The sequence below is a fragment of the Anolis carolinensis genome, chromosome 4 (assembly GCF_035594765.1).
Source record: "Anolis carolinensis isolate JA03-04 chromosome 4, rAnoCar3.1.pri, whole genome shotgun sequence".
NCBI lineage: Eukaryota > Metazoa > Chordata > Lepidosauria > Squamata > Dactyloidae > Anolis > Anolis carolinensis.
The window spans coordinates 125,292,454-125,307,499 of NC_085844.1; the positions used below are offsets into that span (position 1 = coordinate 125,292,454).

The window sequence follows — 15,046 nt, forward strand, 5'->3', positions numbered from 1 at the left end:
TTGACAAAACCATAAATTTGGCAAAATCATAAAAACTCATTTTATACAGTAGCCTAATCCAAATTGATTCAATCTGCTTCACCATAATTTTGCTGGTTTCTGTCTTAGGCCACTGAATAAAATCCCACATTATCTGCTTTGAACTGGGATATATGGCAGTGTGGACTCATTGTGGCATTTTCTGCCTTGATATTCTGGGTTATATAGCCGTGTGGAAGGGTCCTGGGACTCATTTCAATTCAGCAGAAACACTGGCTGCAACTGTTCCTTTTTCATGCCAGATTTAAACCTTGGCATCATATCCTACAAACCATGATCCCCAAACAGATTTTGAAATGATGGAAAAGCTTATTATTGGCAGCCAGGTCATTATTACCTTTGCCTATTTGGCGGGGTTTTTTTTGCTTTTAATAAGATAATTAAAATGCCAGATGCATAATATTAAAATAACAAGGACACTGAACTCAAGCATGAAGCAATCTTGAAAGCAATTGTAAAGTAAAAATGAATTATTATAAAACCAAGACAATACATCAAGCCAAAAAGACAATAAATCAAGCAAAGAGAAAAATATGTAACACCCTGTGAATTGAATACAACTATGCCTGTAAGTGGGAGAACTCAACCACGTAATTTATTTATTTATTACAACATTTCTACCCCGCCCTTGGAACCCCGGTGGTGAAGTGTGTTAAAGCACTGAGCTCCTGAACTTGCAGACCGAAAGGTCCCAGGTTCAAATCCCGGGAGCGGAGTGAACGCCCGCTGTTAGCTCCAGCTTCTACCAACCTAGCTTAGAAATGGAGATGAGCACCAACCCCCAGAGTCAGACATGACTGGACTTAACGTCAGGGGAAACCTTTACCTTTTTTACTCCGCCCTTCTCACCTGCGAATATAAACACAGTATAAAACAATTACAGTTACACTTTAACATTAATTACATTAAAACATTCATATAAATATAAATATACATTCAAGGTGCGTTCTGGGTCTGATCCAGGTCTGTCACTATATCTTAGATCATTATGATTGTAATTGATGCTGCTTCTTTCGCTCAAAAGCCTAGTCCCACAAGCAAGTTTTCATTCTTTTACAAAAAGATAGGGGGCCTATCTGATTTCATTTGGGAGGGCGTTCCATAGGCGAGGGGCCACCACTGAAAAAGCCCTGTCTCTCGTCCCCATCAGCTGCACCTGTGAGGCTGGCCAGATTGAGAGCAGGGCCTCCCCAGAAGATTTTAAATTACGTGGTGGGTAATAGCGGGAGATATGTTCGGACAAGTAAGCTGGGCCGGAGCTGTTTAGCACTTTATAGGCTAAAGCCAGCACTTTGAATTGTGCTCGGTAGCTAATTGGTAGCCAGTGGAGCTGACATAACAGAGGAGTGGTGTGCTCCTTGTACGCCGCTTCGGTTAGCAACCTGGCTGCCTCTCATTGGATTAATTGAAACTTCCGAACAGTCTTCAAAGGCAGCCCCACGTAGGGTGCGTTGCAGTAATCTATTCAGGATGTGAGTGTGGACCACTGTGGCCAAGTCTGACTTCCCAAGGTACGAGTGCAAATGGCACACATGTTTTAACTGTGTGAAGGCTCCCCTAGCCACTGCTGAGAGCTGGGGCTCCAGGCTCAACAATGAGTCTAGGATCACTCCCCAAGCTGTGAACCTGTCCCTTCAGGGGGAGTGTGACCCCATCCAGCACAGGCTATAACCCTATACCTGTTCTGCTTTACGACTGACCACAAGGACCTCTGTCTTGTCTGGATTCAATTTCAATTTGTTGGCCCTCATCCAGTCTGACACAGCGACCAAGCTGTCAGGACCTGGACAGCCTCCTCAGTGACAGGTGGGAAAGAGTGACAAAGTTGGACATCATCTGTGTACAGATGACACCATACTCCGAAACTCCTGATGATATCTCCCAGCGGCTTCATGCAGATATTAAATAACATGGGGGCAGTACTAACCCCTGCGGGAGCCCACAACACAATGGTTGAGGGGCCAAGCAGGTGTCCCCCAATGACACCATCTGGGACCAACCCTCCAGGAATGAGTGGAGCCACTGCAAAACAGTACCTCCAAGCCCCAACCCCAGAAGGCGTCCCAGAAGGATACCGTGGTCAACGGTATCGAAAGCCGCTGTGAGGTCCAGCAGAACCAGCAGGAACACACTCCCCCTGACCTGTTCCTCTGACTTTGCCTGTCAGCTTACAATTTCCTTCTTCTGAAATATAGTTTACAGTACCTAGTAGAGCCACGGTGGCGCAATGGGTTAAACCCTTGTGCCAGTTGAACTGAAAATGTTGTCGGTTCACATCTGCAAGACAGGGTGAGCTCCTGTCTGTCTGCTCAAGCTTGCAGAGACATGAGAGAAGCCTCCCAGCTATCACATCTGGGCATTCCCTGGGCAACGTCTCTGTAGATGGGCAATTCTCTCACACTAGAAGCGACTTGCAGTATGTTCTCAAATCACTTCTGACACAATAAGAAAGTACCTAGTATTTGTTGGTGATCTCCCATCCAAATATTAACCACCAGGACTGACCCTAATTAGCTTCCAAGATTAGACAATATCTAGTGCAGGGGTGTCCAAACTTTTAAAGCCAAGGGCCAGTTCATGGTCCCGCAGCCTGTTGGGGGGAGCAGACTATAGTTTGAAAAAAACATGAATGCATTCCTATGCACACTGCATATGTCTTATTTGTAGTGCAAAGAAAAAACCCCATGAAAGAACAATACAATCCATAAAACGAAAAACAATTTAAACCAACATAAATGTACCAGTCTTTCATTGGGACGTGTGGGCCTGCTTTTGGTTGATGAGAGAGCAAAGATTGTTGTTGCTGTGTGCCTTCAAGATGCTTCAGACAGTGGCATATGCTTCTGCCTCAGAGTTTAGAGGAGTTTCCTTTCTGGAGGTATTTCAGCAGAGGTACCATCTGTCGGGAGAGCTTTGATTGTGGCAAAGGGGGCTTATAGTTGCCGTCAGGCTCTCCCCTTTACTTCCCAAAGGAGAAGCCGCAGCAAAGGGCAGCCTTCTAGGAAATCACACGATGGCAACATGGGACAAAATTGGGACACAGAAGAAAGGGAGGAAGGCAGGGAGAGAGGGAAGTCGGGCAGGCTCTCTTTCTCTCCTCCCGAGAAGCCCATCTTTTCCAGTGCCCTGATCCCCAAGAAGGGAGGGAGGGGGGAAATAAAGGAAGGGAGAGAAGGAGACTGGAGGGAGAGGGTCAGTGGAAATTTGAATGGGGGCCACAATTGAGCAAGCCTGATCTAGTGCTTTTAGGCTGCATTTTTAAGGCTCTCATTAAATGTGTTTTATTTTTGGAAAATCAAGTCTCTTCAGCCTCCCCTGGAGGAGAAAGCATGACATTGAAAATACAATAGAAAACAAGGTAGGTAGGTAAAGGTTTCCCCTGACGTTAAGTCCAGTCATGTCTTACTCTGGGGGTTGGTGCTCATCTCCATTTCTAAGCCGAAGAGCCAGCGTTGTCCGTAGACACCTCCAAGGTCATGTGGCCGGCATGACTGCATGGAGCGCCGTTACCTTCCCGCCAGAGCGGTACCTATTAATCTACTCACATTGGCATGTTTTCGAACTGCTAGGTTGAGCTGGAGCTAACAGCAGCCGCTCATGCCGCTCCCGGGGCTTGAACCTGGGACCTTTTGGTTTCCAGCTCATTGCATTAACACACTTTGCCACCAAACGAACAAGTGTTCACAAATTTGGTGTGCCTGAAGAAACAGTTACAACACATTCATGTCACCTGTCTGTGTCCTTTGCACTCAGACATTGTCTCTGAATACTGTTTAGCTTTTATCACAACTACTACTTATGCTACCTGCATCTCCCAATGCTATTTAAAGCATGAAGTATGTGAAGTACAACAGCTTCCGTTCAGTCCCTTTGTCTCCTAGTGAGAATTATGTTTTTCTTCCACTTGTTTTTCTTGTGCTTGGAAAAATAATACAAATCAACCTTTGTCATGCTGCAGGAAAACATTTCCCTTTTCCTTTCGGACCCTTTTTAGTTATCATTTCAAAGTTCACAGCATTGTGATTAAACACTCTGAATTTATTGTTGTGCCACATTCAAGGAAATCAACATGGATAACACCATCTGCTTCCCAGAACACTGTTGCCATAATTTTTCCAGCTGAGGGCTGTGTCTTGAATTTCTTTTTCTGGGGCGAGTCTTTATGTCGATATTCCATAGACTGACGCTTCGTCTCCGGATCATAATGGTGTACGCACGTTTCGTCTCCTGTCACAATTCTCTGATGAATCTCCTTTGGGATGACACTTTCTGCTGTCAAGAATTCAATGACTGCACGTTGTTTAAATTGCATTGACCGACCATCTGCGCAGGGTTCCATACTTGGCACTTTAACAACACAACTGTTCAATGCTAAGGCTTTCTGCCAAATGGAACTGTAGAGGAGAGTCTACTGAACAAGCCAGTACCTGCCTCATACCAGTACTGCTATTTGTTGAGGAGTTATGAAGGTGGAGACATTACTTTTCATTCAACCTTCGTAACATTGGTGGCAGTGTTAATAGTGGTAAAGTGTTCAGATCCTTCATAAATTGGTGTTAGTGGGTGGCGATCTGTTTAGCACACATTGAGTCCTCTATATTTTTGGTGGCAGCTGAAACCAATTCTCTGCAGTGCTCATCTCCATTTCCAAGCTGAAGAGCCGCCGTTGTCCGTAGACGCCTCCAAAGTCATGTGGCCGACATAACTGCATGAAGCATTGTTACCTTCCCGCCAGAGCGGTACCTATTGATCTACTCACATTTGCATGTTTTTAACTGCTAGGTTGGCAGAAGCTGTGTCTAACAGCGGGAGCCAACCCTGCTCCCCAGATTCAAGCTACCGACCTTTTGGTCAGCTCAGCAATTTAATCTGCTGCACCACTGGGGTTCCTAAATACACTATTATATCACACATTAACCACTGGAATATTTACTCATTCACTGCTCCCCAAAACTCTATTCATTTCTTCCTGCACCATCAGCCTTACCCAGTCCCTTAATTTCTCTACCCACAGTATCACCCATTGCTTATAGAACAATTTATGATTTGTTAGCATCTGCACAGTCAAAGGCTTTACTACAGAAGCATAAATTGACATTCTTCTGAAATTCATTAGTGGGCTTCATTAACTAATGTAAGTTTGCTGTATGATTTCTAGTGCCTAGCCCCTTCTTAAAATGCAGCTTGGACTTTGGTCATTTCTCATCTCATATACCATAAATGTAGAATCTTGAACATCGCCTTTGCTTAAGATTATAGCAGAGCTTTCCACACTGTGTTAGTGTGTCGGCAGCAGTGTGTAGGTAATGTTACATGAGCAAACTAGAATTGACAAAATATTGGAAATATATGTTATCATCTTACAAGTTATATATATTTAACATAAGCATTTTTAACATAAGCCCCCAAACATTGCTTTATTAACATTTATGTATGTATTTAACACACTGGTGACACAGTGTGTTAAAGAGCTGAGCTGCTGAACTTGCAGACCAAAAGGTCCCAGGTTCAAATCCCGGGAGTGGAATGAGCGCCCGCTGTTAGCCCCAGCTCCTGCCAACCTAGCAGTTCGAAAACATGCCACTGTGAGTAGATCAATAGGTACTGCTCTGGCGGGGAGGTAACGGTGCTCCATGCAGTCATTCCGGCCACATGACCTTGGAGGTGTCTACGGACAACGCCGGCTCTTCAGCATAGAAATGGAGATGAGCACCAACCCCCAGAGTCGGTCACGACTGGACTTAACGTCAGGGGAAAACCTTTACCTACCTATGTATTCGTATTTCTTATAAAGAGTTGATTTAACCTCTGGTTCCCTAGTTAAACTGAATTACTGTGTTGCGAAATGCATGTCTTGGAAACATTTAAATTAAAGCAGTGCTAGGTGTGACAATCCCTGGTGTCCTCTTTCTTTGTTTTAGGGGCCTCTTCCATGTCACCTTCTAAAACTGTGGGGTTATAGTCATCATTGACTACAGCCCTTATCTCTGTCTATGTATTGTCTGTCCTTGTTAACTGTATAATGTTATTGAATGTTTGCGGTATATGAGTTTTGTAATCTGCCCTGAGTACCCTCAGAAGATAGAGCGGAATATAAATAAAGTATATTATTGTCATCATCAATATCCTTCCTTGTAGGAATCCTTTAATCTCTTTAGGTCAGTCTGTTGCTTCCATTGTCCTTTTATTGTGCTCTACATGTTTTGCCCTGATCATACATACTGATTTGGAAAATGTAGTTCTGCCTAAATGAGTGCATAGTGCTAGGCGGTTATTCTCATGCCCAATTCTCACATGACTGTGAAGTGCTTCTGTGTGGAAGGGTGAGAATTATGCTCCGCTTTGTGGTTTTCTCTCAACAAGCCCTTGTCTTGAGCCATGACCTTGGACTGGACACAGGCACCATTTGTGGTTTTCTTTTGAAGTCACGTCAGAGGCTCTGAGTAGTTACATTTTAAAAAATGATGACATAATCAGTGCATGTTCATAGTTAATTGATGGTATTACGTTAATGAGAAACGGATGAATAAACCTTGTGGGAAAGTCAGAAGACATTTTCACATTGTGTTCCCTGTTGGGCATAGGATGAGTTCTTTTATTTGTGTTGCACTAGAGCCCTGAAACACCTTTGCACCACAAATCACACTCTGTCCAGGTAATCCATTAAGTAGAAGTTTATTTAAAGAAGAGCATATATACAAAATAAGCTAATTCAAAAATGAGGATCAAAATACAAAAGGCTATTTCCAAGATAGCCGAGAGTCCAAAATCTTTTCAAATACCGTCTCCAGGGTCAATCCACAAATATATCCATAAACAATATGAATCAAAGACAGGCAATAATAATAATAATAATAATAATAATAATAATAATAATAATAATAATATCTTTATTTGTATCCCACTTTTCTTCCTAAATGGGACCCAAGTGACTCACAACATTTTAAAAATAATACAAATCAACCATTCATGTAACAACAACCTATAAAATCAACTTTACAATAAAACCTATGCCACACATGAACTAGAAGCAATAACACACTTAGAAACTTGAATACATGAATTCCAAGAACATAGGACCAAAAACCGAGAGCCGTTCACCTGAATACATAGTTGCTCTCACAAAGGATTGTACCAGTAGGAACTACTTTAAAAAGCCTCAGTCCCTTCCATAACATCATTTCTCACACACCTGCTTTTCCTCTCCTTATCTCTAATTCTCTAGGAAAAGTGAGTCTGTCTTTGTTGCATGCTCTGTCTCTGCAGTTCCAAGCACCTTGAGCTAGACAAACATTCATCTCCTACATTTCTCTCAGCCTGCACTTCTTACAGGTTCGCATGAGAACTGTTACACCCCAAGGTTGCGAGGGCACCTTGAAAACCACACTAGAGCCAGGATCATAAGCAAAGCGGTCTATTGAAGGATATATAAATGCAAGCAAATAGTGTTAAAAGTCAATAGAGAGAATAGTCCATAATATATTGTCCTTAACTGTTCAAAAACAAGTCCAATAAAGTTTTTCAATATTGTAATCCACAAACGGAACTCGTTAGTTCCATCAAGAAGCCAGAGTTAGTCTGTAAACGCCGTCCAAACAGGATCAGCCAGAAGTCATAAGGAACAGGAACAAGACACTGGAAATCCACAAACTGTAATCCACATGGAAAGCAACCACTCAGGAATCGTAGAACTGAGGTTAACAAGGCAAGGTATACTTGAGAGTCAGAAGGCACGAACTTGGCTTGGAAGTCATGAAGCAAAGCATGGGAACAAGGCAAGCAGCAAGGTACTGGAACATAGATTCTTCTTCCATGGATGGCAAAGTTGACACTGCAACGAGAACAGGAAGCGAAGCACCTTTAAGGAGTTCCCAAGGCTTTGAGAGTTAGGACCTGCAGAATTTCACATGGGAAAGTTACTCATTAGTGCGCCTGAGAGCCAAGCACCGACTTCGTCTCACACCCTCCCTTCGACTCCTTTCCTTAGCAAAAGATTCTCTCCGATCAAAAGCAACATCCTCCGCTGCAACAACATCTGGTGAAACCAACCTTGACTGAGCATCGGAATGTTCTCCAATTAACGGATCCTCTGTAAGCACAACTTCAGGCACCTGCAAAGCCATTGGGCTTTGGTCCAAGTCCTGGATGGGCCCAAAAACCAAATCAGACTCTGATACAAACTCCGTCTCCTGAGGAAGGGCAGGTCGTGATGGCTGAGCTACAACAAGAACTGATATAGCTTTCCCCAATCTCGTGGGAACTGCCAGGAGATTCCAAAGCAACTTTCTCTAGGCCACTTCTGTTCTCCCCTGGGTCCTCTGAATCTATTCCAGCATTACCTTCCTCATCTTCTGACCATTCAGAATCTGACCAGGCTACAACAATTTGCTTATTTACTATAACTGGACGGCCAGCCTCCAGCAGAAGTTGACTACAGAACCACACAGGAGAACCTAGAACTTTCAAGACAAGTCTCTCAGGTTAAAAAAAAAGAGTGGACTGTCTGCAGTTTTTATTTGTATTTTTGTGGGGGGTTTTTTCATTTTCATGGGGATCCTGAATCCCTAGCTCTCATGAAAATTGAGGGCCAACTGTACTGAATAAGACTTTTTACCTATGTAGCCCTGTCCTAATGTTTTTGGTAGAGATAACACAAAAAACAGAGTGCAGCCTGTTTTTCAGCTATGTACATTTTGTGAAAAAGTCTGCAAACAATCACATTCCCTCAGTAGAAAGCAATGGCACACCCTTAGCAAATCATATCAGGAAAATCCTATAATAGGTTCACTTTAGAGTCACCATGTTGAAAATGACTTGAATAATAATAATAATAATAATAATAATAATAATAATAATAATAATAATAATAAAAATTTCTGTGTATCCTGCCCCATCTCCCCGAGGGCGGCTCACAACAATATAATTATACAAATCATCTTGACAACAACACACATAAATATATCTAATTTCAATTAAATAAACAGTTAATAGTAAGGCAAACAATATAAAAATAAAGCAGCATTTTAAAATTACATAAAACATCAATAATTAAAAATCCCAGCTACTGTTCAAATGAAGGCACACAATGGCTAAAAAAAATCTGATGATGATACAGTAACATTAAGAAGTGTCTGTACATGACAAAACATTTTTGTTGTTACTACACCAGGAATATACATATAGAATGAAATCCTAACATCTGGTAAACTGGCTGGGATTTCTGGGAGTTGTAGGCCAAAACACCTGGGGACCCACAAGTTGAGAACCACTGCTTTAAAACCACAAAGGCCCAACAAATCATAGCATACACCTCTACATTCATCAGATAGAACCAAACTTCTGAAGGACAAAAAATCAATTGCACTTTGTTTGAAAGAGCACTACCATAGCCTCCTTAACCGCAGCTCCAATGTGGCCAATCTTGCAAATCCGTCAACAACAAACCAGGGATGAGCTTACAGCACTGCCCAGTTTGGAGGAAGCCAGCAAAGCCGTCAGCCAATTAAAAAATAACAAATCTTTAAAGAGGGTGGACCTGAGCTGACACAATAACTCCACGAGCTCTTGAAAAAGTATGGGTGACCAAGAACATCCCAGTCAACTTCAAGGACACCATTATCATCACCTTTTTCAAAAAGAGGGAAAGAACAGACTATGAAAACTATTGTGGTATCTTCTTTTTAATCTCTGCTGGGAAAATCCTTGCAAGGATCTTTGCAAACTGCCTTCCATCTATTTCGGAAGACACTCTCCCACAACCCCAGAATGGTTTCTGTCCCTCCAGAGTCATAGAATCATAGAATCATAGAATAGTAGAGTTGGAAGAGACCACATGGGCCATCCAGTCCAACCCCCCGCCAAGAAGCAGGAAATCGCATTCAAAGCACCCCCGACAGATGGCCATCCAGCCTCTGCTTAAAAGCCTCCAAGGAAGGAGCCTCCACCACGGCCCCGGGGAGAGAGTTCCACTGTCGAACAGCTCTCACTGTGAGGAAGTTCTTCCTGATGTTCAGGTGGAATCTCCTTTCCTGTAGTTTGAAGCCATTGTTCCGTGTCCTAGTCTGCAGGGCAGCAGAAAACAAGCTTGCTCCCTCTTCCCTATGACTTCCCTTCACATATTTGTACATGGCTATCATGTCTCCTCTCAGCCTTCTCTTCTGCAGGCTAAACATGCCCAGCTCTTTAAGCCGCTCCTCATAGGGCTTGTTCTCCAGACCCTTAATCATTTTAGTCGCCCTCCTCTGGACGCTTTCCAGCTTGTCAACATCTCCCTTCAACTGTGGTGCCCAAAATTGGACACAGTATTCCAGGTGTGGTCTGACCAAGGCAGAATAGAGGGGGAGCATAACTTCCCTGGACCTAGACGCTATTCCCCTATTGATGCAGGCCAGAATCCCATTGGCTTTTTTAGCAGCCGCATCACATTGTTGGCTCATGTTTAACTTGTTGTCCACGAGGACTCCAAGGTCTTTTTCGCACACACTGCTGTCAAGCCAGGCGTCCCCCATTCTGTATCTTTGATTTCCATTTTTTCTGCCGAAGTGAAGTATCTTGCATTTGTCCCTGTTGAACTTCATTTTGTTAGTTTTGGCCCATCTCTCTAGTCTGTCAAGATCGTTTTGAATTCTGCTCCTGTCTTCTGGAGTGTTAGCTATCCCTCCCAGTTTTGTGTCGTCTGCAAACTTGATGATCGTGCCTTCTAACCCTTTGTCTAAGTCGTTAATAAAGATGTTGAACAGAACTGGGCCCAGGACGGAGCCCTGCGGCACTCCACTTGTCACTTCTTTCCATGATGAAGAACAGTGGATATGATCTTCACTGCATAACAGCTCAAAAAATTGCAGGGAAGAAAACCAACCTCTGAAATTAGCATTCATTGACCTTACTACTGCATTTACTACAGTGAATCACAGTGCTCTCTGGACCAGCCTCCTAAAAATCGGATGCTTTGATACATCCAGTGGCTTCTCCATGATTACATGATGGCAACAATCTTGGACAGCAATGACTCCCAAAGTGACCCATTTAAGGTGGAATCAGGTGTCAAACAAGACTATGTTATTGTCCCAACCTTATTTTCCATCTTCATTGCTATGATACTGCACCTTGTTGATGGGAAGTTTCCCATCGGTGTGGAAATCAACTATAGGACAGATGGCAAGCTTTTTAACCTCCGTAAACTGAAAGCCAAAACCAAGGTCACAACAACATCTTATAGAATTCCTATATGCTGATGATAATGTAGTCTGTTCATTCACAAGAAAACCTACAAGCCATTCTAAACACCTTTGCAGAAACATACTAAAAACTTAGCCTCTCACTGGACATCCGCGGAATCACTCGGATTGGTACAGCAATTCCTTTGCCATCTCATCCAAGACCTATGCTAGGTGTCCAGCCCATACTCTGGAGCATTCGATTGCCAATGTTGCTATCAGAGACGAGTTGGGCATTTTCACCCACAAACCCAGTGGAACCTGGCAGTGGTGCAGCTTTTCTTCTTCGTTTGATATCACTCATAAATAATGGTCCTAGATCTGCTTACTGTTTTCACTGAACAGTTGTTCTTGTGCCCTCTCTCTGATCAGTTGTCCCGCAGGAGATGAAACTGGCTATGTTCCTTCCTAGGGCTAAACCAATGGTCATGGTGAGGAGATTCCTGGAACAGATACACAGCTTTCTTGTTACTGAATGAACCTGGGATAGTAATCATTGTGGTTGGGTTTCCTGTAGTTTTTTTATGTTTCTTGCTGGCATTCCATGAAGGTGACTAAATCTTATCTGAAAATCTCTCTCTCTTGTCTGAAGTAGAAGTAAGAGGGACACTTTCAAAGACGGGTCAGGCAACTCTTTCTCAAGTTCTGTTGAGTCTTCCTTTTCCCATCAAGGAATGATCCCAGTGATTCCACAGGTACCTCCAGATTTACTTTCATGAAACCAGTCACTCTGCTCATCACTTTATCTTCCCTCATCATTGATAAACAAGCCATCATCACTGCTGCTCATGCTGCTGGATTCACTGTCACTCATGTTTTCATATGAGCCTTTTTGCTCCTCATACTTCATTTTATCCTTGTTTGCCTGGCTACTTTCCTCATTCTCTATGACTACTCTTTCATCCAAAATTTCTGGCCAAATTGTTGCTTCTTTTTTAAAAAAACTTTGCTCTTCGCTAGTTCTAGATGTTGAGAAGATCTATTGTTGTTGTCCATTTCTTGATATTTAATGTTATCCTGCTGTTGAGTTTAATGTCAGTGTGTTTGCAAAATCTGAAAATATATAATTACTATATAATATTACCGTGTATTCAACTGCTTTTTCTGTCAATTTGTTGTAAAACATGATGTTTTGGTGCTTAATTTGTACAAGTATAATGTAATTTGACGTTTAATAGGCTTTTCCTTAATCCCTCCTTATTATCCAACATTTTTGCTTATCCAACATTCTGCTGGCCCATTTATGTTGGATAAATGAGACTCTATTGTAAATTAATAATATATATATATATATAGTAGCTACAATATGATCTCATTCTTTCCAGCTCAAGATCTATTGCATTGTTTACTGCAGACATGCTGCTCCAATCTGGCAGCCTGCCTTCTTTATTTTCCTAGAGGTAATATTGCTTTTAAAAAATCCCTTCCATATAGATGAGGATGAGGTTGAAAGGGGGGCTGGGTGGGAATAAAAAATGCATTGTTAGAAAGGAGCTACCACTCCTTTGTGAATGGAGGCATGTGTTGATATGTGCCTTCAAGTCACGTTCATGGGGTTTTCTTAGGGAGAGAAACACTTGGGTGTTTTCTCCGCAGTTCCTTCCCCTGAAATACAGGGCCACCGGTGCTAAATATCATTTTCTTTCCACTTGATGGCTCACAAAGCTAGTAAGAGCAACGAGTCTTGCAGAGTGCTGTCCCTTGATCGGTGGTGCTGAAACCAGTGTTTCTGGCTGGTCGCAGACTTTCCCATTGGCATGTATTGTCCAGCAAGGAAACCTCCCCTTTGTTTCCAGAGGGATTTGCCCTCTGGCTGTGAAGCCCTTAGGTAAGACTATAAAAGAAAGCCTCTAAAATGACTGGACACGGTCATTTTGACAACACATTGACTGGACATGGTCTAGTAGCTCTTCATTGTTTTAGGTCTTGTTGTATTTATGTATGTTTCTCAAGCTTCCCTGTCCTGTCTAGCAACTATTCATTGCTTTAGGTCTTGTTGGATTTAAATGGGAGAGATTTCACCTACCTGCTTAAAATCTTTTGTTTCAAAACTGAAGGGACATTTTGCTTACATTGAACAGAAGTACTTCTACACCAGTGGTTCTCAACTTTTTTTGACCAGGGACCACTCTCCAACATTAATACCAAAAGGGTTACGAATTGATTTTTGGTCAACTTTAGATTCGGTTTGGTTATTTGGGGTGCTGATTCAGAAAATTGCATTGGATAGACCACATCAGCTCTTGTGTCTGATACAGAACATCCCATCTAATAGTCACTATATGCTCTCCCACAGAAAACCATATTTAATAATCTAGAGCTGATGTGATCTATCCAATGCAATTTTTTGAATCAGCACCCCAAGTAACTGCAAGAACAGGCCTAAAAACAAAGACACCAAGGCACCCCCGTTTCCAGACATCACATGCAACAACTCCACTCAGGGGAGGGAGAAGGAAGAGAAGTAGCAGTCAGGAGGCTTGTCACGTCTTTTGTAGGTAGTCAGCCTCTCCCCTCCCAACATCCTCATTGTTTCAGCACTATATGAGGATTTTGAGAGACCAGTCACTCGTTGCAACACTGTAGGCCGCAGACCATATTTTAGTTCTTGAGGACCAGGATGGTTCATGGACCATAGGTTGGGAACCACTGTTCTACACTGCGAGAGTTGAGTCATTAAAAATAGAATTTGAGAGGTGAAGATTTATTCACGCATACTCCTTTTCTTCTGTTTCTAAATTAGAAAAGTGAAGAATCTTCTTTCAGTGAAAAAAGGATTTAAGGAAACTTTTTTAAACCATAAAATGCCCCCCACCCAGCCACCCTCACTGTTTGCACCAAAAACTACTGTGAACTTTGATGTGGGGAGGGAAGAGACAAATGAAACCAAAGAGCAGAGCAGGACAAATGGAGTGGGAACATCAAACTGTTATTTCCCTTTGTGCCAGTATTAAGTCATTCCTTTTTAGAGAGAAAATGCGTTTAAAATTATTTAATCAGGCCTATAAGTTTACTGCAGTCTCTGTAGCTGGGTTTTTGGACCAGTCTGAGTAAGGTCTGCCAGCCAGGTTGAGAATTCTGTTTAGTAAATGGCATCGTTTGCAGATGGTTCTGCAGTTTAACTCTTTCTCGGAGATTGTTCTGCCTTCCTTTAGGAAGAGGACCACACAGCTGAAAGGAAAGGAGTAATTTGTCGTTACCATGAAAAATTCTCATTCTCATTGACACTCAATAGAAGGGTTTGCCCCACGTCAGTTTTGGGGAACTCATCAGCAAAATGTGTTGTCGAAGGCTTTCATGGCCGGAATCACAGGGTTTTGGTGTGATTTCCAGGCTTTATGGCCATGTTCCAGAAGCATTTTCTCCTGTCATTTCGCTCACATCTATGGCACGCATCCTCAGAGGTTGTGAGGCAACTCTAAAAAAACAATGCTTTATTTCTGGTCAGTACGTAAGCTCAAATTACTAAAAGGTTTTCTCCTCTTTGGATTTGTACTCCTACAAATCTTTCTTTCGAACCTTCAAACATTTCCCCCCGGAGTTTATAGAAACATTAATGTATAGAACCATTTCTTTCTTATACGGCTATAATATATTCCTTTCCTATTTCAAGATAACGTAACAGTCTTATCATCACATTTCTTCTCCAATGTGCCTGATCATTTAACCACATTATCTCCTGCCCCTGCTTCCAATGCCAGGAGCTCCTGAGCTGCTCTACAGGTGGATGTGGCAGCTGGGACCACTCCCAACTGGGCTGTATTAGGCTCTGGTGGGGGCCGCAACTGAGA

At 42.5% G+C, this 15,046-nt stretch overlaps 1 pseudogene; it reads right to left on the reverse strand.

Annotated features, from left to right (window-relative positions):
• Window positions 1-11,409: 11,409 nt before the first annotated feature.
• On the reverse strand, window positions 11,410-12,434 carry LOC100563992 (G patch domain-containing protein 2-like; annotated as a pseudogene).
• Between the last annotated feature and the right edge of the window lie 2,612 nt (window positions 12,435-15,046).